At 40.7% G+C, this 25879-nt stretch overlaps 1 protein-coding gene across 1 annotated transcript in view; it reads right to left on the reverse strand.

Annotated features, from left to right (window-relative positions):
• The window catches only part of GNAQ (guanine nucleotide binding protein (G protein), q polypeptide), a 427529-nt gene that overhangs the window by 223046 nt on the left and 178604 nt on the right, over positions 1–25879 (reverse strand). The gene's annotated exons all lie outside the window — the stretch shown is intronic.

Here is a 25879-nt window from a genome sequence, read left to right on the forward strand (position 1 = left end):
GATGCTAATGAATGAAGACTAGAAAGAGCTACGGATACCATCAAGAACCTCATACAGGAAGAAAGAAAAAGATCATTTTTGGAAAGAAAGAATAAACCAAAACAGATGTCACAGAAGAGACTCTGAAACTGGCTCTTTTTAAAAAAATTTTTAAATGCTTTATTGTTTATTATGTGATAGTTTACATGGGAGGACATTAGCTTCACATTGATCCCATTGTATATCATTTCCTGGCCATGGTTACAATCCCCTCCATGCATCATCCAACAAGCAAAGGGTATACCCCACAGGCCTGTCCCCCTGGTCGTCAGCACACAGCCCCTCTTCCTCTCCGGGTCCATGAAACTGGCTCTTGAGTATAGAGAAGCTAAAGCAAATGGAAGAAATGAGGAAGTAAAAAAGCTGAACAGAAAATTTCAAGGGACAGCTCAAAAAGACAAAGTCAAATATTACAATGAAATGTGCAGAGACTTGAAATTAGAAAACCAAAAGGGAAGAACATGCTCAGCATTTCTCAGGCTGAAAGAACTGAAAGAAAAAAATTCAGGCCTCAACTTGAAATAGTGAAGGATCCTATGGATACTAAATGATGCCAGAAAATATTAAAAGAAGATGGAAGGAATACACAGTGTCACTGTACCAAAAAGAAATGTTTGATGTTCAACCATTTCAAGAGGGGCGTATGACCAAGAATTGATGGTACTGAAGAAGTCCAAGGTGCACTGAAGGCATTGGCAAAGTACAAGGCTCTGGGAATTGATGGACTACAAATTGAAATCTACCAATAAACTGATTTAACACTGAAGGCACTCACTCATCTATGCAAAGACATCTGGAAGAAAATTACCAAGCCAACTGATTGGAAAAGATTGATATTAATGCTCATTCAAAAGGGAGGTGACTACTATTCCTGGCTCTTCTTTGATGGTAGTGAGATTTTGCCCCCCTCTCCTGCTTCTGAGATGGCTCATTTTAAACCTATGAGTTTCAAGTTTTTATAATTACAATGAGCTCTGCTAACATCCACAACTGCATCATGTAAGCCTATCACTATACTCTCCCACCTTCTTTAACTCAGAAACAAACAGCAAGGCAGAAAACATAGCTCGGTTTCTGACCAAGGGGAAGCAGGGAAACGTGAGAGAGTGAGGAACTCAATCCGCCTCTCTCATCTGTTTAATGTGATTTATCTTGATCCTTTTTCGTTCTCCAAAAGAAGAAAGAAAAGAAAAAGGGTTTATTAGAAGTGACAATGACAAGACTTCAACTTGCTTTCTCAGGGCATGTCATCAGGATACACAGGTCACTAGGAAAGGACATGTTTAGTAGGGGATCAGAATTCAAAAGAGGGAAACTTCACTGGGATAGACTGAGCCAACAGGCACAACAATGGACTCAAACATACCAGGATCATAACCAAGAGACTGGATTGGGAACAAGAGTAGGTTCACCCGCCAGCAACCCACAACAATCCTGACCCACTGACATTACGGAAAACTAACCTATCTGTTTGGGCTTCAGTAAGTTATATGCAAATTACAAAGAGAAAAAAAAAAGATAAGGCTTCATTTTTGCTTCAGTAACTGATTTCCCCCACTCACATCCTTCAAATCTAAAAACAGTCAGCTGATTAACCTACATTCTAGAACTACTTCCATTTCGAGTTAGAAATTAAATCCTCTATACAGTCTAAGTAAACCACTCAGTCAAAGGGCAAGAGGTTGTTATTGTGTGCCACCGAGTCAGTTCCAACTCAATAGTGGCCCTGTATAGGGTTTCCAAGGCTGTAAGTTTTATGGGAGCAGAATACCTTCATCTTTCTCCTAAAGAGAGGCTGGTAGATTTGAACAACTGACCTTGCAGTTAACAGCCTAACTAGTAAGCCACTATCAGGGCTCTTTATAGGACCCTATTTGCATTAGGCAAATAGTACCCTATTGCATTAGGCAAATCTGCTGCACAAGACCTTTTTAAAGTGTTGAAGAGCAAAGATGTCAGCTTGAACACTTAAGATGCACCTGACCCAAGCCATGGTATTTTCAATAACCTCATACGCATGCAAAAGCTGGACAGTGAATAAGAAGACCGTAAAAGCATTGATACTTTTGAGTTATGGTGTTGGAGGAGAATATTGAAAGGGCCATGGGCTGCCAAAAGAACAAACAAATCTGTGTTGGAAGAAGTGCAGTCAGAGTGCTCCTTGGCAGTCAGGATGGCCAGACTTCATCTCTCATACTTCAGACATATTGTGAGGAGGGATCAGTTGCTGGAGAAGGATATCATGTTTGGTAAGGTGGAAAGTCAGAGAAAAAGAGGAAGACCACCAGTGAGATGGGCTGGCAAAGTGGCATCATCAATGGGCTCGAGCGTGGAAACAGTTGTGAGGTTAGCCCAGGACCGGGCAGTGTTTCGTTCTGCTGTGTATAAGGTCGCTATGAGTCGGTACAAGCTTGATGGCACCTAACAACAACAACATTTGCTGTTTTTGTTGTTAAGTGCCATTGAGCTAGTTACAACTCACAGCAACCCTGCATAGGGTTTCTGAGGAGCAGCTGGTGGGTTTGAACCATTGACCTTGTGGTTAGCAGTCCAGTTCTTATCCTATAGCATCACACCAGGACTACTATAGGGGCCCTATGTTGCTGCTAAGTGCCATTGAGTCAGTTCCAACTCATAGAGACCCTTAATAGGGTTTCCAAGGCTTTAAAATTTTCACAGGAACAGAAAAACCTCATCTTTCTCCCGCATAGGGACCCCATGATGTTGTTGTTATTGTTAAGAGCCGTCGAGTCAATTCCAACTCATAGTTACCCTGTATAGGGTTTCTGAGGAGCAGCTGGTGGGTTTGAACTGCTGACCTTGTGGTTCACAGTCCAGTGCCGTCATACCAGGAGTTCATAGGAACCCTAGAGTATAGAGTAAAACTGTTTCATAGTGTTTCCTAAACCATAAACTTACAGGAGCAGTTTGCCAGGTCTTTTCTAACGTGGAGTATCTGGGAGGTTTGAACTTCTGGCCTTTCAGTTGGCAGCCGAGTACTTCACCACTGTGCCATGAGGACTCCTTGGCAAGTAGTTATTTTCACCTAAATCTTAGCCGTTACAATAAGTGTAATTTAACTTTTTTACGAGGCTCAGCAAGTACAGTCCGCTGCTCTAACTACCCCCAAAGAACACAGTAGCCACCAGCCAGGCAGACAAACTATTAGGCTGGGAGCCTAAGCGTATGCCACAGGCAGGTCCATGCACTAATCGGCTAATGACTTTATAGATCTGCTTCCCCTAAATATGATCTCCATGGAGCACTGAGGAATGGGGAACCACCTGGAAAGCATCCACTTTCGGAGATCAAAGCCAAGTTTAATGCCAATAAATCGCCTCAGAAGCAGGAGCTCATAAACTAGTTGCCCTTTTCCTAATAATTAGAAAAAGAATCACAGAAGCCACAATGCTGAAGGAAGCATTTTGCACTTCAATCAGGCCCATAATGGAGACATCTCAGTGAGTTAGGCAGTGTCCTGGCTATGCTATGCAGCAGAAGTTCACTGAACTTCCAGTTGACTACTTTAACTCACCACTGCTATTTTTCATGAAAGGAAATATCCAGTTTGGCTAAAAGTGAGGGAGAGAAAAGGAACAGGGAAACCTACATAGTGGGAGGTTCATGATATTAGAGAGTTTCTCAAAAGCCAGTCACCCACATGCCATCTTGCACAATTTGTGCCTTATCTGTGTATCACTAGTATTCCCTTTTGTATCATACATACAAATGAAAAATAAATACCACTTGACCTAAATACCTCCCAATAATGTGAATGTCCTTTGCTGACAACCGAAAGGGTGGTTGTCTGAGTCCACCTAGAGAGGCATATTGGAAGGAAGGCCTGGCAACTTATTCCCAGAAAATCAGTATTGAAAACCCTATGGAGCATAGTTCTATATAAGTTGGAATTGACTTGACTCGGTTTTTTAACTTGGTTTAAAGAAAAAAAAAAGCAGGGCCTCTGTGAGCACGGGCTCAGAAGACAAACCCTATTCTCCCAAAGAGAGGGAAGGTTCTGAGATTCTGCTTTTAAAAGGCAGCAGAGTGACCTAAAGTTGAGACAGAGGGCTTTACAAATGGATCTGGGTTACATTTCAAGCACCAACCACCACCATCTAGATAAGTTTTTTTTGGCAGGAGTAAATTACTTAATCAAGGAGCTCTGGTAGCGTGTTGTTGTTGTTGCTAAGTGCCGTCGCGTCGATTCCAACCCATAGAGACCCTGTATAGGATTTCCGAGGAGCAGCTGGTGAGTTTGAACCACCGACCTTGCAGTTCAAACAGCTTTCCAGTCAGGTGCATTAACCCACAGTGCCACACCAGGACTCCTGTGGTAGCATTGTTGTTGTTGTTGTTAAGTGCCATCGAGTCGGGTCCGACCCATAGCGACCCTGTACAGGGTTTCCGAGCATAGTGATTTATTAATTGGGCTGCTAACCTTGGGGTCAGCAGTTCGAAACTACCAGCTGTTCCGCAAGAGAAAGATGAGCCTTTCTGCTCCTGTAAAGATTTACAGCCTTGGAAACCTTGTACAGGGTCATTATGAGTCGGAACCGACTCCATGGCACATAACAACAGGCATTAGGCTAAGTACTGGGCATTAATGCTCATTTGACCCTTATCTCATTTGAGTCTCCCAAAAACCACATAAGGTTAAGTATTACAGCTATCCTTACTCTACAGAAAAAGTGAAACTTACCCAGGTCGTTCACCTACAAATCAGTGGGCTGCTTCCATGCCAGTCTCTGTGAAAGTGTTTAAAATAGCGGTGAGATGGAAGAACGGGTGCTCTCTACAGCAGTGATACCCTCAAGCTGGACTTGCATTATCTCCTGACCACAAAATGTAACCTTAAAAGGCCAAAATTCTCCACACAGAGTAACTGAGGAAAAATCAATTAAATAGATTTTAGCATCTATTGCATCCTAAATTAAATGCCACAAATCCTTTTTGCCTAAATTTATTTTCAACATATTAGCCAAAAATAATAAATAAAAATCCTATTTCCAAGTGAACCATTTTCATTCAATACAAAGACTCCCAACAATGAGTGTTGTTGTTGTGTACTGTGTATTGTCGAGTCAGTTATGACTCACAGTGACCCTGTATAGAGTTTCCATGGAACAATGGGTAGGTTAGAACCGTTGACTTTGTGGTTCCCAGTCCAGTACTTACCCTACAGGGCTACAAAGTCCTATTAATGACTGGATTGTTGTTGTTGTTGTTGTGACGTGCCGTTGAGTCGGTTCCCAACCCATAGTGACCCTGTATAGGGTTTTCGAGGAGCAGCCAGTGAGCTTGAACCGCCGACCTTGCAGTTCAAACAGCTTTGCTGACTGGCGCATTAACCCACAGCACCACACCAGAACTCAGGTACAGAGTATTTTGTAACACTTTCCTACACCTTATAGTGCATCCGATGCTTTACAAATGAACTCTTTCCAAAGCATATCCTGTGGTAGCTATGCAAATGTTTTGTGTATACGCCATACCCCATTTCAGAGGCTGTTCATGAAAGTTATTACCTTTTTCCCATGAAATTTAACATCATGAATACCAAATATGATAATCTCCACAACAGACATCTCTCCAACATCCCATGTAATCTCAAGAGAGAGATTCAAAATCAATCACTTGAAATTTGGGGTTGAATTACTACCTGAAATACAAATTAAAATATTTTCAAATCATAGATTCTATTTATTTGTTGAGACTGCTGCATGAATTTTCAAAACAAGGGAACTCTGTTACAGTGGGAGAAAATACAGATGGGTAGTTTTTAGTAATGCATATTTATCCTCCCCAGGTGAAGTTAGCTATTTCAGGAAGGGTGTGGTCACAATTATGGTAACCTACTTTAATTTGTGATTTTCATTAAAAGCTATTATGATCCCATTTCATACTTTAAATATGTATAAGTAGTCTGCTCTCTTACTGGGTTTGGATAATGGATAACCCATTTTTACTGAGAGGAAGGCAGGAGAAAATGAGATTCAATTGTAGAGCAAACAACAAAACCCCTCCTCTTCTAATGCCCACTTCTCTTTTGTCATCCTAATTTTGTAAGTACTGCCCTGCAGCTAAAATGCTGTGACATGCAGCAAACTTGTTCCAACCTCTCCAGTCCTAGAATGTTCAATGCACCTACTCCCCTGCACTGATTAAAGCTCAATTTCTAACCCACTCTACCAGACCAAGTCTTCCAGTCCACCACATATCTTTCTTCCCCACTAGCCTGGATTTGCCACAAGGTCAGGAGCAAGAAAGGTCTCTTTCCCCAGGAACCCTAATACTTAGCACAGTTTTTAAGAACATGGCGCTGTGTCCTGCAAATATATGTTGAAAAACAACTGTTTTTGTTTATTCTCTACCTTGAATGGAAATTCCCAGGGGGTAGTAGATGGCTACAGTTCTAGCTTGTTAGTAAGAATTATGCAAAGAAATGGAGGAATTGTTCAGGTTATTTTTTAAAACTCTTGCAAGCACAAAAAGACTACAATCCATCTAAAAAATATAAAAAGGATTCTAGTGGAAATGGCCCAGGGTAACTGCAGAAATGGGAAAAGAAAAGGAGAACTGGAAAACTGTATGTTTCTAATTCAAAAGCATCTAGGTTTCACTAGATTCTTAAACACTATGTGATTTGAACAACTTCATCTTCCTGTGTTGGTTTTGTCACTTGTAACATAGGGATCATAACATTTAGTGTATAATATATATACTGAGGTTTAAATGCATTGTATATAAACACTGGAGTCCTGGTGTCATGCACTGGACTGTTAACTGCAAAGTCGGTGGTTCAAACTCACCAGCTGCTCCTATACAGGGTTGCTAAACGAGTTGGCTCTGGCTCAATGACACTTAGCAATAACAATATTATAAACACTGGAGCGGTAGCGGCTCAGTGGTAAAATTTTCACCTTCCATGCAGGTGGCCTGGGTTCAATTCCCAACCAATTGAGGTGTACACATTGCTATGATGCCGAACAAGTTTCAGCGATGCTTCCAGAGTAAGAGAGGCTAGAAAGAAAAGCCTGGTGATCTACTTCTGAAAATCATCCAATGGAAACACTACACATCACATTTATTTCTTTTGTCCTGTGGTGGTGGGCTATCGTGAGTCAGGACTCAAGGACAGCAAATTACAACATCAACATGTAAAACATTAATTAGCACACTTTCTGCATCATAAAATACACCTAATATATATGCCTCCTTGCCTTTCCCAGAGTTACTTTTCAACCTCTGATTATTTGATTTAAAGAAATCATGGTATAAAAACTCTAGGGGTCAGGGATTTGTTGTTGTTATATGCCATGTAATTGGTTCTGACTCATAGAGACCCTGCATAGCGTTTCCGAGGCTGTAAATCTTTACAGGAGCAGCAAGCCTCATCGTTCTCCCACAGAGCTGGTAGTTTAGAACTGCTGATCATAAGATTAACAGCCTGATTCATAACCACTACGCTATGAGAGCTCCTTATTGTTGTTGTTAAGTGCCGTGGAGTCGGTTCCGACCCATAGCGACCCTCAACAGGGTTTCCGAGGCTGTAAATCTTTACGGGAGCAGAAAGCCTCATCTTTCTCCCGTAGAGCAGCTGGTAGTTTCGAACTGTTGACCTTGCGGTTCGCAGCCCGATTCGTAACCACTACGCTACCAGAGTTTGTTACCATACAATTTGTATCTGAAATGTTCAGTTTCATAGGTTTTAATTTTTACTCCCCTAGAGCTCCCTATAGGGGAGTAAAAATTAAAACCTATGAAACTGAACATTTCAGATACAAATTGTATGGTAACAAACATTTAAGAGATTTGGGGTAACATTTTTAAGAAGAAAAAGATGATAATACCATGGTGGCTCTACAGGATAAGTACTCGACTATGAACCACAAGGCTGGAGGTCTGAGCCCACCAGTCACTCATGGAAGAAATAAGAGGTTTTCTGCTCCCACAAAGGTGTACAGCCTTGGAACCCCTATAAGGGATCACTGTGGCTTGGAACTGATTCAATGACACTTAACAACAACAAGATGATGAGGCTGAAAAATAATGACAAAATAACATCTGGAAACTGGAAAGGAGATATAGAGAAAGAATGCAACTTCTATTATAATTCTGAAAATGTCTACCAGGTCACAATCAAATGGTTCTCATTGGGTGTTCATATATTTCCTTGTTTAACACCAGTTCAGAATTACTACCTGGGCAAATTCTAGCTTTGGTGATTATTTTTCTTGACAACCAACTGCATGGTGTCTAATATTTATGAGCATGGCCTGTAATGTATTTTTTTTAAATTATACATGATACCTTTATTGATTTTTAAAAAATTATTCCTAAACAATAGCCATGTGTTGTTGCTAGGTGTCACTGACTTGGTTCCAACTCATAGCAACCCTATGCATAACAGAACTAAACACTGCCCAGTCCTGCGTCATCCGCACAATTGTGTTACATCTGAACCCACGAACCCACTGTTACTACGACTATGCCAATCCATCTCATTGGATGTCTTCTTCTTTCTCGCTGACCCTCCATTTAATCAATGCCATGTAAAAAGCAGATAATGATAGAATAAGATTCAACAGAAAAATTTAGGTTGTGTCTTTTAAACAAATCAAACCAGATCTAAAAAAATCTAAACAAACAAGTTCACTAAGATTGAATCTCAACTCTACCCTTTTGGGTCGGATATGTCACTATATTCCGAGTCAGCTATATTCCACTGCCCCTACACTTGGCTTTCCGGGTGTATGTATTTATTACATGTTCTTTCAAGGAATACATCAAGTTCAGTAATGTATTTAGGGTCCAAGTGTGCCACACAGCACATACGCAAATAGAAAATGATCATCCCATCAAGGAAAGATGAAGGAACTGAACTAATAATTGATGGCATTCAGAAATGTATCTCTCAATCAGCCCTTCTAATGAACAACGAGGCTTAATGGAAATTCTGTGGCCCCGGAAGATGGCGGGTTGGAAGGGAGATAAGAGCTTCTGGATCAGAAATGTACAGTGTTTTCTAGCAACCAAACAGCTGGCTCATGCCAGCCTGGGAACAAGTCACAGAACTCTGCCTTGGTTTCCCCTCACTGCAAAACAGGGGAGAGTTGATAAAGATCTCCTGGCCTATCTTTAAATATCTGGGAATTCATAACAATTTGTAAAGTCCCACTGAACTCTAAATGGAATTATTAAGCCTCTCCCCAGATAGTTTTCAATAAAACAAACAAAAACCCATTGACATCTAGTCAGATCTGACTCATAGTGACTCTAAGAAGATAGTAGAACTGCCTGGGAGGGCTTCCACAGCCATAATCATTACAGAAACTGAATGCTACACTCCTCTCCTATGGAGTAGCTGGTGGTTTTAAACCGCCAACCATACTGTTAGCTGTTGAGCACTTAACCACTGTACTACCAAGGCTCCTTATAGTTTCGATTGCTCCCTAGATATTTTATCAAGCCATATTTTCATTTCAATTTCATTTATTTCATAGCACTCCCCCAAGTTGATCTGTTGTTGGGTTAAGTACTGTCCTGTCAGTTCTGATTCATAGCGACCCTACAGAGCAGGGGTGGGCACCCTGGGGTCCTCAGGCTGTACGAGGCCCGAGTAATCATTGTGTCTGGCCCTGCTAAGGTAACTGCAGTCATCACGTTATTGTTAAGTGCTGTAGAGTCAGTTCCGACCCACAGCGACCCAGTTCTTAGGAGCAACTGGCGAGTTTGAGCTGCAGACCTTGCAATTCACATTGACCTTATAGTCAAATGCTTATCCTACAGCACCACACTAGGACTCCACCCATCACATTAAAGGTGAGTTAATTATACGTTTGGCCAAATACAGCAGGCTAATTTTTTTTAAAACTTTTTATTGTGAATTGGGTGATAGTTTACATGGGAGAACATCGGCTTCACATTTCAATGTACAATCGTTTCATTCCAATAATTACAACCTCCTCTATACATCATCATTCAACAGCATTTGCTTCTATTCCCTCTGTTCAAAAGCGGTTCAAACTCAACAGCTGCTCCTCGGAGTGCTGGAACTGACTCAGCGACACTCAATAACAAGCTTGTTCAGTTGTCAGGAAGACTGTACACCAGTGTTGTACACTTTTCCGTACCTGCTCATTCTACTCTGTACGCTGACCTTGTAGTCTCATAAAATTGACTATATGAAGAACATTGTATCAGGAATGGAGGAAGACTCATTAACGACCTGTGATATACAGATGACACTGCCTTGCTATCTGAAAACAAAGAAAACCTGAACCACACAGCTTTCAATAATGGATTACACCTCAACATAAAGAAAACAAAAACCCTCACCCAGTGAGGACCAATAAGCATCATCTTGATAAATGGAGAAAAGACTGAAGTTGTCAAGGATTTCATTTTACTTGGATCAACAATCAATGCCCTTGGAAGAAGCTGTCAAAAAATCAAATGACATATTGCATTGAGCAAATATGCTGCAAAAGACTGCTTTAAAATATTACAAGTCAAAGATGTCACTTAGAAGGCTAAGATGAACTGGACCCAAACCATGGTATTTTCAATAGCCTTATAGCCATAGGAAAGCTAGACAATGAAAAATTGATGCTTTTGAACTATGGTGTTGGCCAATATTGTAGAAGAGTAGACAACTCTATGTTGGAAGAAATAACAGTTGGAATGCTCCTTAGAAGTGAGGATGGTGAGATTTTGGACATTTCTGGAGGGACCTATCCCTGGAGAAGGACATCATACTTGGTCAAATAAGGGGCAGAGACAAGAAGATCCTTAAGGAGATGAACTGACACAAGTGGCTACAAAAAAAGGGCTCGATCATAGCAGGGACTGCGAGGATGGAGCAAGACTTGGCAGTGTTTTGTTTTGTTACACAAAGTCTCTATGAGTCAGAATCAACTCAACAGCACATAACAACAACCAAGCTGAAGTTACTGTTACTGTCTCACTAGAGAAGGAAAGCAAAGCCACTTCGAAATTCATGAGCATCATTCATGATTTCCTTATGTTTCCCTAAAATTAGTTTTGAAAAATAATAGTAGAGAAAAGAAAGAAATGTAAAAAAGTACTATCATCTAGACATTTATTGTTAATGCACAAGATTAATTCGTAAGTGTTGACATTAAACGAACAAACAAATCTCCCCTTAAGCTTTAAATTTTTATTATGATTTAGCAACTTGAAAGCACTTAACAACAAGTGACACATTAAAATGTTTTCATACACTGGTCCCGGCATTTAAACAGTAACACAACATAATATTTTATCTGTGAATCTCAATAAACCTGGAGAGGTATGTCTGAAAATATATTTGCATCGCTTTATTACTGTATTTTCAATACCCTCATATGCATGTGAAAGCTGAGCAGTGAATAAGGAAGATCATAAAAGAATTGATGCTTTTGAGTTATGGTGTTCATAGAGGAGAATATTGAAAGGGCCATGGGCTGCCAATAGAACAAACAGATTTGTGTTGGAAGAAGTTCAGTCAGAGTGCTCCTTGGAGGTCAGGATGGCCAAACTTCATCTCTTATACTTCAGACCTATTGTCAGGAGGGACCAGTCGCTGGAGAAGGATATCATGTTTGGTAGGGTGGAGGGTCAGAGAAAAAGAGGAAGACCCCAGGGGGATGGATTGACAAAGTGGCAGCATCAATGGGCACAAGCACGGCAACAATTGTGAGGTTAGCCCAGGACTGGGCAGTGTTTTGTTTCGTTGTGCATAAGGTCACTGTGAGTTGGTACCGACTCGATGGCACCTAACAACAATTAAATTATATTTTAACAGTGACTATACTCCTGAGTGTGGTGCTGTGAGTTAATGCACCAGACTGCAAAGCTGTTTAAACTGTAAGGTGGACGAATCAAGCTCACTAGCCGCTCATCGGAAACCCTATACAGGGTTGGCTGTGGGTCGGAACTGACTCGATGGCACTTAACAACAACAAAATACTCCTGAGAGGGGAAAGTAAGTCAGTGGCTAATTTTTAACTTGCAATCATTTCTCCCAGAAAGTAGAGATTATGAATTGCTACAGTCAGAAGGAATGTCCCATAACCTCCTGGAATGAGTTTTGCATTCTTTTAAGATTTGACCGTGTTGGCTTAAAACAAAGAGGGACTACTTGGCAGAAAAAAAAAAGTTTCAAATCTGTATCATGTAACAAAAAATAAACACAGAAAATAATGGCATTTGAGTCAACTGCAGCTCACAGCAACCCTAGATGTGTCAGAATAGAACTGTGCTCAGTAACGGTAGTCAATGGATGATTTTTGGAAGCAGACTGCCAGGACTTTCTTCTGAGGTGCCTCTGAGTAGACTTTAGCCTCCAACTTTTTCATTAACAGCCAAGTGCAGACGACCTAACAGAATGTGGAAATCATAGGACAGTATCTTTGATATCCCATGTGAGTAAAGTTTTACTAAAAGTTAATACAGAAACGGCTACAAGCATACATTGACAGAGAACTTCCAGAGGTTCAAGCAGATTCGGAAGAGGCCATGGAACAAGGTATATCATTGCTGATGTCCGATGGATCTTGGCTGAAAGCAGAGAATATCAGAAAAATGTTTATACCTGTGCGTTACTGACTATGCAAAGGCTTTCAATTGTGTGGATCATGACAAGCTATGGATAACAATGAGAAGTATGAGTATTCCAGAACACTTAATTGTGCTCATAACGAATCTGTACATAGACCAAGAGGCAGTTTGTTCAAACAGAACATGGGAACACTGAATGGTTTAAAATTAAGAAAGGTGTGTGACAGGGTTGTATTCTTTCACCATACTTATTCAACCTAAATGCAGAGTAAATAATCCGAGAACCTGGGTTATATGAAGAAAAACGTGGGATCAGGATTGGAGGAAGACTCATTAACAACCTGCAATATGCAGATGATATAACCTTGCTTGCTGAAAGTGAAAAGGACTTAAAATATTTACTGATGAAGATCAAAGAGCACAGCCTTAGCTATGGACTGCATCTCAATGTAAAGAAAACAAAAATCCTCACCACTGGAGCAATAAACAATATTCTTATCAACGGAGAAAAGATTGATGTTGTCAAGGACTTCATTCTTCTTGGATCAACTATTAACACTCATGGAAGCAGCAGTAAAGAAATCAAATGACGTATTGCATTAGGCAAATCTGCTGCACAAGACCTTTTTAAAGTGTTGAAGAGCAAAGATGTCAGCTTGAGGACTAAGGTGTGCCTGACCCAAACCATGATATTTTCAATAACCTCATATGCATATGAAAGCTGGACAGTGAATAAGGAAGACCGTAGAAGAATTGATACTTTTGAGTTATGGTGTTGGAGGAGAATATTGAAAGTGCCATGGGCTGCCATAAGAACTAACAGATCTGTGTTGGAACAAGTGTAGCCAGATTGCTCCTTGGAGGCCAGGATGGCCAAACTTTGTCTCTCATACTTCGGACACATATTGTCAGGAGGGACCAGTCGCTGGAGAAGGATATCAAGTTTGGTAGGTGGAGGGTCAGAGAAAAAGAGGAAGACCCGCAAGGAGGTGGATTGGCAAAGTGGCACCATCAATGGGTTCAAGCGTGGTAACAATAGTGAGTTTGGCCCAGGATCAGGCAGTGTTTCATTCTGCTGTGCATAAGGTCACTGTGAGTCAGTACCAACTGGATGGCATCTAACAACCACCACCACCACCCAGGATCTCCTATTATGTGATAACAGAGAGTTTATGAGGCAAATGAAAGAGTATTGTTTGTTAAGTGTCTTTGTGTCAGTTCAACTCATAGTGAACAAAACATGGTAGAGAAGTTACTAACTATGCTGAGATCCATTTAACTGCATCACTGGAGGTACGGATAAAGTTTACCAAGGTTGCCATTTAGTGTTAAGGTGCTATGATAGCATAGTGGATTATGAGTGGGGCTGTTAACTGCAAGGTCAACAGTTTGAATCTAGTAGGTGCTCGGAGGGAGAAAGATGAGGCTTTCTGTTTCAGTAAAGATTTTCAGTCTCTGAAACCCTATGTTGTTATTGTTAAATGCCATCGAGTTGGTTCCGACATACTGACTATGTAAAGGGTTTGCAAGGAGTGGAACCCTCAACCTTGTGGTTCAAACAGTTGCTACACAACCATCACTGCCACTTAGCATCATGCAAAACATAAAATAACAGAGGCAGATGCCTAGAAAGGCTGGGTCTCCCATTTTTTGGGAAAAGAGCTTCAAGCTTGCTTTGACTAATAATTTCAAACTAAATAACATTGGTTATTTCAGAATACTGATACTCTGGTGTGGCGCTGGGAGTTAATGCACTGCGCTGCAAGGTCAGTTTGAACCACAAGGTTGGCAGTTTAAGTTAACCGGCCGCTCCTTGGAAATCCTATACAGAGTTGCTATGGGTCGGAACTGACTCAACATCACTTAACAACAAGAATGACAACAATAAAACTTGAGGACAAATGCTGCAAGATAAGGATCTTTAAGCAAATGAGTTTATTTTTTCAGTCTACAGAGTTTTGGGCCAAAATGGATCTTTATTTACCAAAGAAATGCTTTTTAGGATTCAGTGGTAGACTATTAGTGACTTGAACTATATCCTTAAGAGTGTTCATTTGCTTAATTTCTCTCTAAACTTCCATTTGCTTCAAAGACAAGAAAAGTTCTACAGTTCTATATGTAGTTTTGGGCCCATGAACATAGACACGAATGGACAAGGCCAGCTAAACTAGGGGCATTTTACCGGGGAGTACCATTAGCCAGTTTCTAGTAGCCACAGCTAGAAATTCTAGGTATTTTAATCCAATAATCATCTGAGTTGAAGAGTAATAGTCAGATCATCATACTATTTTTGAAGACTTCTGTGGTACTTATATTGAATTCCTAAGTCACAACTATCATCATTTCATCCATACTCTTTCACAAACATTTATACTACAGACTTACTGCGAACTAGTAACTATACATCAGAAGTTTTCAAAATGAGCCTTAGTGTGGCACTATAGGATAAGCACTAGACTACTATCTGCAAGGTTGATGGTTTAAACCCACCAGCTACACTCAGAAACCCTATACAGGGACACTATGAGTCAAAAATTACTCAATGGCATACAACAAGACTTTCCCAAATGTTATTTGAGGACAATGGAGGGATTGCCAGGACCCATGTAGGGGGGCTCCGGGAGGTCTAGCTACTTTCACAATACTATTAAACCTTGTATGTCTTGGTCATTCACATATTCGCAAGATTGCACAGTAGTTTTCTAAAGGTTACGCAGCATGAGGTAACATCATCACATTGTCCGTTTATGGATGCTTGTGCTTTTAGTATGTCTGAATTTTAGTTTCTGATAAGATAGGTATCAATAGAGAATTTGTTGTTGTTAAGTGCCATCGAGTCGGTTCCGACCGTAGTGACCCTGTATAGGGTTTCCAAGGAGTGACTGGTGAGCTTGAACCACCGACTTTGCAGTTCAAACGGCTTTGCAGTCTGGCACATTAACCCACAGCGCCACACCAGGACTCCTCAATAGATATAGCCAGCATTAAAAAAAAAGAAGAAGAGGAAGAAGCAACAACAACAACAAAAAGCTCTTTGGAGTCCACATCATGTTCTGACTTTTCATGCAGAAGACCCAGGTTTGATTCCTGGCACCGCATGTTCAGTCACCACCCATCTGTCACCAGAGGCTTATGTGTTGTTACAATGCTGAATAGTTTTTTGCGGAGCTTCCACCCTAAGACATTCTAGGAAGAAAGGTCTGGTGATCTAATTCCAAAAATCAGCCTACGGACCACAACGGTTAAATCCACAATAATCATGGGGATGACGTGGGTCCAGGCAGCACTACATTCCATTGATCATGGGGCTGCCTTGAGCCACAAACCAACTCACCAATAACTAACAACAAAAACAACAGACCTAAAGCCAAATCAAAGCCACTGACATTGAGTCGATTCTGACTCATAGCAACCCTACAGTGCAGAATAGGACTGCTCCTTTAGGTTTCCAAGACTGTAAATCTTTACAGGACCAGAGAGCCTCATCTTTCTTCCGTGGAGTGACTGGTGGGTTTAAACCATCGACCTGAAGTTAGCAGGGCCGTGTCTAACCCACAGAGCCATCAACTTCCTTTAAAAAACAGCAAAGAAGTGTGAAGGCTAAAGAATTGAGAACTGCCATTATAACTCATTGGCAATAATTCCTACCACTTCTCCATATACTTTAGAATAACAAATTTTGGGTGAGTTCTGGAATGCTTATCCTTCAAATTCCCAGAGAAAACATCTAATTAAGCAAACTAGGCATAACAGGTCAGTTAAACAACTTTACTGGGTGTGGTGGAGTAAAAACAGGAAACAGACAAGTGGTTATCAGTTACAGGAGTAAAAACATTTTAAATTTACCAAGTGCCTAATGCCCCAAAACACAATGAATCTTTACCATCTAAACCTGAAAAATAGCTAGAGTTATCTTGTGACTGGGATCCCACCCGCCTTTAACAACAACAACACAAAAAAAGTACTTCTAATGTCAATGAATTGCACATGTAAAAAATGTTAATATGGCAAATAATTGTATGCTTTCTAACAGTTATGCTGTTGCTGTATGTTATTATCCCAACTCAAAGTGACCCTCTATAGTGTTTCCAAGGAGCATCTGGTGGGTTTGAACCACTAACTTTGTGGCTACCGGTCCAGTGCTTACCCTATAGTGGCACACCAGAATTCCAGTTATAAGGACCTCTTATGTGGCAATCTGGTAGCGTCGTGGTTACGTATCGGGCTGCAAACCACAAGGTCAGCAGTTCGAAACTACCAGCTGTTCTGCAGGAGAAAGATGAGGCGGTCTGCTCCTGTAAAGATTTACAGCCTTGGAAACCCTGTACAGGGTCGCTATGAGTTGGAACCCACTCCACGGCACAAAATAACAACAAATGTAGCAATCTGCTTCCATAAAAATTACAGTGTTGGCAGCCTGACGTGGGGCAGTTCTATAGGGTCACTATGAGTCATCGAGTTAACTCAGCAGCACACAACCACAAATACACTAGATATACAAGTTGCCGTTGAGTTGATTCTGAATCATGGGGACCTCATATGTGCCAGAGTAGAACTGTGCTCCAAAAGGTTTCAAATGGCTGATTTTATCAGAAGTAGATCACCGGGCATTTCTTCTGAGGTGCATCTAGCTGGACTCAAAACTGCAATATTTTGGTTAGCAGCTGAAGGCATTAACCATTTGTACCATCCAGGGACTTAAAATAATCTAGAAAAATTGACAATGAGTCTGTTTATTCTACCCACAGGGAACTGCTTGAGAAGAATGCCAGCTTCTGGAAGGAAATGTTTGGCTGAGTTTACAAGAAAGATGAGAAAAATAATGATTCCTATAAATGAGAATAGTAGAGTGGGTGTCTCTAGGTTATTCTCTCAACAATTAATGCAGCAACATCCCTTAAGTGTTTGATGCATGAAAGCAATAAAGCCATTAGCTTCCTCAAAGAGGGTAGGGAGTGGGAGTCACTGAAGTGATTTCATTTCCAGCACAGAAGACAGGATCAAATTAGATAATTGGAAAATTTTTATTTTCTGTCCATAACAAAACTCTTGTCATTTTAACATTTTTTCATATATACAATTCAGTGACACCAGAAATATGCTTTCCTAATTTTAAAAGGCACATAATCTCAGCTGACCTCCTCTTTGTCACTCTATGGTCTTTATTCCCTATTAAACTATGCTGTTCTTGTTAAGTGCTGCCAAGCCCTTTCGAACTCATAGAGATCCTGTGTAGGGTTTTCCTGGTGTGGTGCTATCGGATCAGCACTGGACTGTGAACCAAAGGTCGGCAGCTCAAACACACCAGCAGTTCCTTGGAAACCCATACAGGGTCACTATGGGTTGGAACCAACTCAATGGCACCTAAGAACAACTGAGATTCTGACTGTCAGAGATTGCATGCATTCACTCAACTCACCCAGTGTTATTTAAACTGTGCCCTAAAAAGCACCATTGTTGTTAAGTGCCATTGAGTCAGTTCTGACCCATAGTGACCCTGTATAGTGTTTCCTAGTAACAGCTGGTGAGCTTGAACCACCAGCCTTGTAGATCAAACTGACTTTGCAGTCTGTCACATTAACCCACAGCACCACACCAGGACTCCTTAATCAAGATGTTGTTGTTGTTCAGTGCTGTTGAGTTGGCTCTGACCCATAGCAACCCTGTATAGGGTTTCCGAGCAGCAGGTGATAAACTTGGGGTTCAAACCGACCTTGCAGTCCAGCGCATTAGCCCACAGTGCCACACCACGAATACTTAGTCAAGATTTGTTGTTGTTGTGAAGTGCCATCAAGTGGGTACCGACTCATAGTGACCTTATGCACAGCATAAAGAAACACTGCCTGATCCTGGGCCAACCTCACTACTGTTGCCACGCTTGAGTCCATCGATGCTGCCACTTGGCTAATCCATCTCATTGGGGTCTTCCTCTTTTTCTCTGACCCCCCCCCCAACCTTACCAAACATGAGATCCTTGCATTTCAAAAAAGCAACTTAATCCTGCCCATTCTTTAATAAGGGGTGGTTATGGAGTCCTGGTGTGGCGCTGTGGGTTAATGCGCTGGACTGCAAAATCAGTTTGAACTACAAGGTCAGCGATTTCAAGTTCACCAGCCCCTCCACAGAAACTCTATACAGGGTCCGCTACGTGTTGGAATCAACTCGGTGGCCCTTAATAACAACACTTGACTAAGAAGTTCTGATGTGGTGCTGTGGGTTAATGCACTGGACTGCAAAGTCTGTTTAAACCACAAGGTCAGCGGTTTCAAGCTCACCAGCTGCTCCACAGAAACCTTATACAGGGTCACTATGGATCGGAACCAACTCGATGGCACTTAATAACAACAACAATTCATTTCAGATCTGTTCCTAGCATCCTGCCCTTGCTTATAAATGTGGCATTCCAGGCATTTTCTGAGAATTTTCAAAGACGAATAATCGTTCTCTATGCTCACTGACACACTATTGGTTTTTTCGGATTCCTTGTCATATTGTGAGTTCATTTTACAGTTTGCTTTCTATGTTAGTTAATCCCTTTCAGAGTAAGCAGAAATGTTTGTTTTTTCTTCTTCCCTTTTATTATCACTCACTAATGAATTCTGCTTGTTGTATTAGATTAATTAGCTCTCTTTGTCAAAATAAATCAGTTTATTTCTTACTCAACGCACTGCCTATCTCAATATCTACAGAGGAAAATACTCTTTTGTTGTTTTTCTCTGCAATCCTTAATTACCACACCCTAGAAATTTTAATAAATTGCTATTTTATCCTGTTTGGAAGCTTTCGTCTTTTGATTTCCAGAAAAATAGTTCTTCAGTTATATGACTGTGTTTCTGCCAAAGACAATTTCTATTAATTTTTCCAACATAAATCCAATACTAAATGAAGTCATAGACACTGAACTAAATAAAACCAACAAACCTACAAATTAGTATTTCCTTTCATCTACAAGCTTACAAAACATAAAAACCAATCCTGCAAACAATATATAATTTAAAAAACAAAACTTCAATAACTTTAATGCTTTAGTTTTTTATAATTCAAAATTTTTTTTCTTCTTTCTGGCACATACAATATTTTCAAAGAGACAATGTCTTTTCATTCTACTCCCAATATACAGTAAAATATACAGAGAGTGGAACTCTGTGTAAGGGAGAAACCTGTCAGAGAAGGGAATGTCAAATGTCCCACTAGTAGAAAGCAAAGGAGCTCTGGTAGGTTACAAGTTGGACTGCTAACCTCACGGTTAGCAGTCCAAAACTACCAGCCATTTCTTGGGAGAATGATGAGGCATTCTGTTCTCATAAAGATTTACAGCCTTGGAAACCCTACACAGGGTCAATAAAAGTAGGAACCGACTCCATGGCACACAACCACCAACCGCTAATAGAGAACAGAGTCCTGGTGTGGCAATGCAGGATAAGCACTGAACTGCCAACTCCAAGACTGGTGGTTCAAATCCACCAGCCACTCCTCGGAAATCCTGTACAGGGTGGCTATGAGTCGGAACCAATTCAATAGCACTTAACAACAACAACAGCAACAGAGAGCAAGAGAAAAGTGTTAAGACTGCATCTTGATACAGGTGGAAAACTTGTAAGACTGGGAAAAATGAAACAATCTTGTCAATTCTGACTTTCACAGGATTCACTGTAATTGTCTATTTGTCACTTATCTTAGCATTGGTTATCTGGGTGGGCAGAACACCATATGTGTATAGTCAGTCCTCAACAGTCCTTCTGTCAGATCTTAAGAAACACGAGATTCTTTCAGAGACCATATACATTCACTCAACTCACTAAGCATTACTTAAACTGTGCCCTAAAAAGCACTATTGCTATCGTTAAGTGCCAGTGAGTCAGTTCCGATTCACAGCAACCCTGTAAAGTGTGTCCTAATATCACACTTGTTGTTGTTAAGTATCATGGAGTCGGTTCCGACTCAGAGTGACCCTGCACAGGGTTTGCGAGGCTGTAAATCTTTACGGGAGCAGAACGCTTCATCTTTCTCCCACGGAACCGCTGATAGTTTCAAACTGCTGACCTTGAGGTTGGCAGCCCAACTCGTAACCACTACACTACCAGAGCTCCTTAGGCTTCTGTTAGCAGCACTCAGTTCTTACAGGTTCTTATTTCACCTTGAAAATAAAGGGGGCAGAGAAATATGGGCATGAGAAACAGGTCACAAAGCAGCGCTGCTCTAGTTATAAAAATTCTAACAAAAAACACACTGAGGTGAAATATCAGGATACTCGCTCCATTTTCAAAAGAGATTATCTTTCTTGTGCTAGAATCATTTGTCCAAAGACTGGTAAAATAAGACTATCTCATTCATTCAAAAGTCATACGATAGTTAAATTAGCGAATGCTTTCATTTCCAAACTTTGTTTCTTGCTTCATTGACCAAGGTTTCAGAGCTTCCTTAACTTCCTCATTTTAATTCATTAACATCACGGTCAAAGATAAAATGTACTTAAGTCAGCACTTCAGAGTAAGAAAAAAAATGTTTAAATTTTTATTTTGATATTGACAGTAACAATTTTCCTATTTTCTACCCCATACATTGTTGTTATGGTTAAGTGCCATCGAGTCGGTTCTGACTCATAGTGACTCAGTATAGGGTTTCCGAGGAGCAACCGGTGAATTTGAACTGTTGACCTTGTGGTTCAGTGCTTATCTTACAGCACCACACCAGGACTCCACCTCCATACATAGTCTTAACTAAATTATGATCTTGCCTATAACCTCACCAGCCAACTTCATCTAAGTTCCATCTCTATCTCTTGCTCTTTTATAACAACTTTTATCTCTTCTTCCCCGGTGAGATATTCTTCAGTTGGATTCTTCCCCTTATTCTAAGTAGGTTGTTTTCCTTAGGGGGTAGGGAGTAGGGAATCCCTGGACGGTACAAATAGCTGAAGTGTTCGGTTGTTAACCAAATGGTTAGCAGTATGAGTTCATCAAGGATTAGTGATCTACTTCTGAACAGGATTAGCCATTAAAAACCCTACAGAGCACAGCTCTACTCTGACATTCATGGAGTTGCCATTGGGTAGAGGATGGGAAAATGGTTTTATTTTAACTTCTTATGTTAAGCATTTATGGATTTTCACTGTGCACCACATATACATCTGGAGAAAATTAAATGTGTAAAGTCAGTGTGGAAGCAGCCGTTAAGAAATCAAATGACATATTGCATTAGGCAAATCTGTTGCCCATGATCTCTTTAAAGTGTTACGGAGCGAAGATGTCAGTTTGAGGATTAAGGTGTGCCTGACCCAAGCCATGGTATTTCTGATAGCCTCATATGCATGTGAAAGTAGGACAATTGATGCATTTGAATCATGGTGTGGAGAATATTGAAAGTACCACGGACTGACAGAAGAACAAACAAATCTGTGTTCAAAAAATATAGCCAGAATGCTCCTTGGAGACAAGGATGGCCAAACTTAGCCTCTCATAATTCTGACATATTATCTATCAGAAGGAACCATTCCCTGGTGAAGAACATCATGCTTAGTAAAGTAGAAGGTCAGCAAAAAAGAGAAAGACCCCCAATAAGATGGAATGACACCATGGCAGCAACAATGGGTCTGAACATAACAATTATGAGAATGATGTTTCATTCTGTAGTGTACAGCATCGCTATGTGTCAGAACCAACTCGATAGCAATTAACAACAAAATCCATTTGCAAAGCTCAGTGCATATAACATCACTCACTGGGCTCTGTCTTAACACGTCAATGGTGCCCATGTGACTTCATCCAGCCTCTGGGTCCCGCCTTTGCCCCTCTGTGAGGCTCACTCAATACCCCCAGCATAGGGAAAAAGAGTTGTTTCCTTCTTCCCTCCCTCCCTCCCTCTCTCTCTCTTTCTCTCTTCCTCCTAATGGTACATGAAGTCAGAGCTCTGAAAAGCACCATTCACTAATTCCATGTGATGGAGCTGGAGGCAAACCAAACCCACTCTAACTAAATCCATTCCAATTCACATGGACCCTATAGACCACAGCACAACTGCTACACAGGATTTATAAGGCTCTAAGTCTTTTCCGGAAGCCATTTGCCATATCTTTCTCCCAGGGAGCAGCTAAGTGATTCGAGCCTTTTGATTAGAGCCAAATGCTTTAATCATTGGCCCAGGGAATCTTTCGGTTAACACATATTCCAACATTCTCTCCCTCGTATTTCTCAGCTTTTTGTTTTCTTCAAGCATATTTTAGACTCTGAGCAAATTGATCTTTGTGGATAAACCCCTTTGAACTAGCGCTCTGAAGCCAGGTCATCCCCCTAGGCATGAAACAGGATGAAAAATAAGCCTTTAATTACTAATTTCATCAAACCCTGCCCTTTTCAGAAGCCAAGATTCTGTATTCAGAAAGCCCTCTTTTTTGCCTACAGAATTTTGTTATTTAAAATTTGCTGTTGTTGTTATGTGACATGGAGTTGGTTCTGACCCATAGCAACCCTGTACAGGGTTTCCGAGGCTATAAATCTTTACGGGAGCAGAAAGCCACATCTTTCTCCCCCGGAACAGCTGGTAGTTTTGCTCTCTTTTCCCAGCCTATCAAATGCCTACCATCTAGCACTCTCCACATTCAGAAGAACCTCAAGATGTAGATTAAATAGGTTCCAGGTTTTCTCCATACTGATTACAACTGAGCACCAACTACAAAACAAACAGAAGATCATATTGTACGTCTCCTGGGTTCAATGCTGTGATCCATGAGATGCACACCGGTTCTTTTGATCTATTAAAGCCACACTGCTTCTTTTATGTCACTCCCTATTGTCACCGACAGTGTTTGCATGCAATGATAGGATGTTCTATCTTACAAGACTGAATTCCATCATTACAATCCATTCAGTGATATGAACTCCCACTGGAGTTACAAAGAGTGATTTTTAACAATAGTTATTAGCAATGTTTTGTTACAAACTGAAGTTAAAGAGCACTGCTGTATGCCAACATGACCGGGGTTTTTATTCTGTGACATTACTGATGTGGAAATCAAACATATGCTTGTCATTCTTACTTGGATAATGCTTCATTTACAAAGCATCGATAAGAATCTATGAATGGATTAAAGTCACTTACCAATCCCCTTTGCAAGCCATTTAATAACATAGATTTTTTAAAAAAGGCCTCTTATTGCATTTTGTACAGAAGCAGCTACTCCCAAGTTTTTTTTCTTAACCCTCCCAGATAGGAGTAACGTTAAGAAAAAGTAGAAAGAATATATAGAGTTGAATGTAGCATACAAGAAAATTACACTGAAATGTCAGTGATTTTATCATCCCATACAACTCCCAATTACGTGGGGTCAATTGCCTACAATATGGATAATCCACAAGGCTGAGCGCTCTCAGTTTGTCCCCACTGGGTTGCGAGGAAAAGACCTCAGTAAAGAGGAGAACTTATAGATCACACAAATCCTTAAAATACATGTTTTTAAGTAGTTTTATGGGTTTTTGCCTTTCTGGCATCTTGAAACTAATTCAAGAGAAGCAGTCCTTGCATTCCAACCATTTGCTGCTATAGCCTCTGTGTTCTTCAGAGATGAAGTCCACTCTCCCTGCAGGGGCTCCTGGGCTATCAACTTCTCCTCCCCATTAGCACTGAAGTTCATTGTGTGCACGCCTGTCCTAAGGTCAAATGCAATTACAGAATCCTTCCTACAAACCAAGCAACCCTAATGACACTGTGGGTTAGGTCTTACGATCCTAAATGCAGGTCAGTGGTTCAAAATCACAAAGCACTCTGCTGGTGAAAGATCTCTGCTCCTATAAAGATTTACAGTTTCAGAAACAACGTATAGGGGTCACTATGAGTTGGAATTGGACAGGATGACAGTGTTTGGTCCTACATATCAACCCCTCCTCATCCTTACAAGAATCCTTTGGATCAGACAATTGTCATTCCCCATTTCAGAGATGATGAAAAGCTGATCTAGACAAATCATCTAATATAGCAACTAAGCAACACCACTAGCTTTCCAATTAAGGTATATCTAGTTTCTGGTAGTGTAGTGGTTATGAATCGGGCTGCGAACCTCAAGGTCAGCAGTTCAAAACTACCAGCGGTTCCACGGGAGAAAGATAAGGCAGTCTGCTCCCGTAAAGATGTATAGCCTCGGAAACACTGTGTAGGGTCACTATGAGTCGGAACCGACTCCACAGCACATAACAAGTTTCTAGGCTCTTCTTTCCAGAAGGCCATGCTACTCCTGCTATTTCTTTACACTAATAGTGCCACATACAGATAGGAGTGCCAACGTAAACTTAAGGTATCAATACAATTTTAAAGGATTCATTTAAAAACAACAACAAAAAGTAAAAAGCAGTATAGCCAACAGTACATTGATTTAATCAAATTATGTTGCGTGAATCTGTTTTCACACTTCATGATTTGGTGATGAAAATAAGCAGCAACTGCCTTTCATTATTCATATAGAGGCATTATACTCCAATAATGTTTACTTATATGCTAAATAAACTTAAGGAGTATGAGAGCAAACACGAATGCATACTTAACTCTGTTACAAGGTACCCTGGTCTTTGCTTGATGAGGATTATTTCATTTAATCTTCAACCTTTGAGGTAACAGAAGAAGAAACTAAATCCCAGACAACTTAACTGAGATGTCCAAGATCTTAGCTACTAAGCGATGGTGGTGGTAGTGGTGGTGGTGACGGCTGTGTGCCATTGAATCGGGTCCAACTTATAGTGACCCCGCATAGGGTTTCCAAAGAATGGCAGGTGAGCATGAAAATTGATTTTGCAGTTCAAAACTACCTTATGGTTCAGTGCTTATCCTACAGTGCCACACCAGGACTTCACTATAAAACCCTTATTGTTGTTGTCATCAAGTGCCATTGAGTGAGTTCCAACTCATAGCAACCCTGCATAGGGTTTCCAAGGAGCAGATGGTGAGTTTGAATCTCCAGCCTCGTGGTTCAAACCAACTGTGGTCAAGTGCTTATCCTATGGCGCCACACCAGGACTCCTACATATACCCTTAGTATGTTGTTGTTGTTGCTATTAAGTGTTAAGTGCCGTCTCATAGCAACACTACATAGGGTTTCCAAGGGGCTGCTGGTGGGTTTGAACTGCCGATCCTATGGTTTACAGTCCAAAGCTGATCCTACAGCCCCATCCTTAGTATAGAGAAAATAAAAACTACAAACATAAAGTGAACTATTTTAGACATTTTTAACTATGAAAACGTTAAAAGTATTTGGAGTATATAATAGAATTCAGCAAGTTAATAAATATAT

Source organism: Chrysochloris asiatica, unplaced genomic scaffold (genome assembly GCF_000296735.1).
Source record: "Chrysochloris asiatica unplaced genomic scaffold, ChrAsi1.0 scaffold00014, whole genome shotgun sequence".
In the NCBI taxonomy this organism is placed as follows: Eukaryota; Metazoa; Chordata; class Mammalia; order Afrosoricida; family Chrysochloridae; genus Chrysochloris; species Chrysochloris asiatica.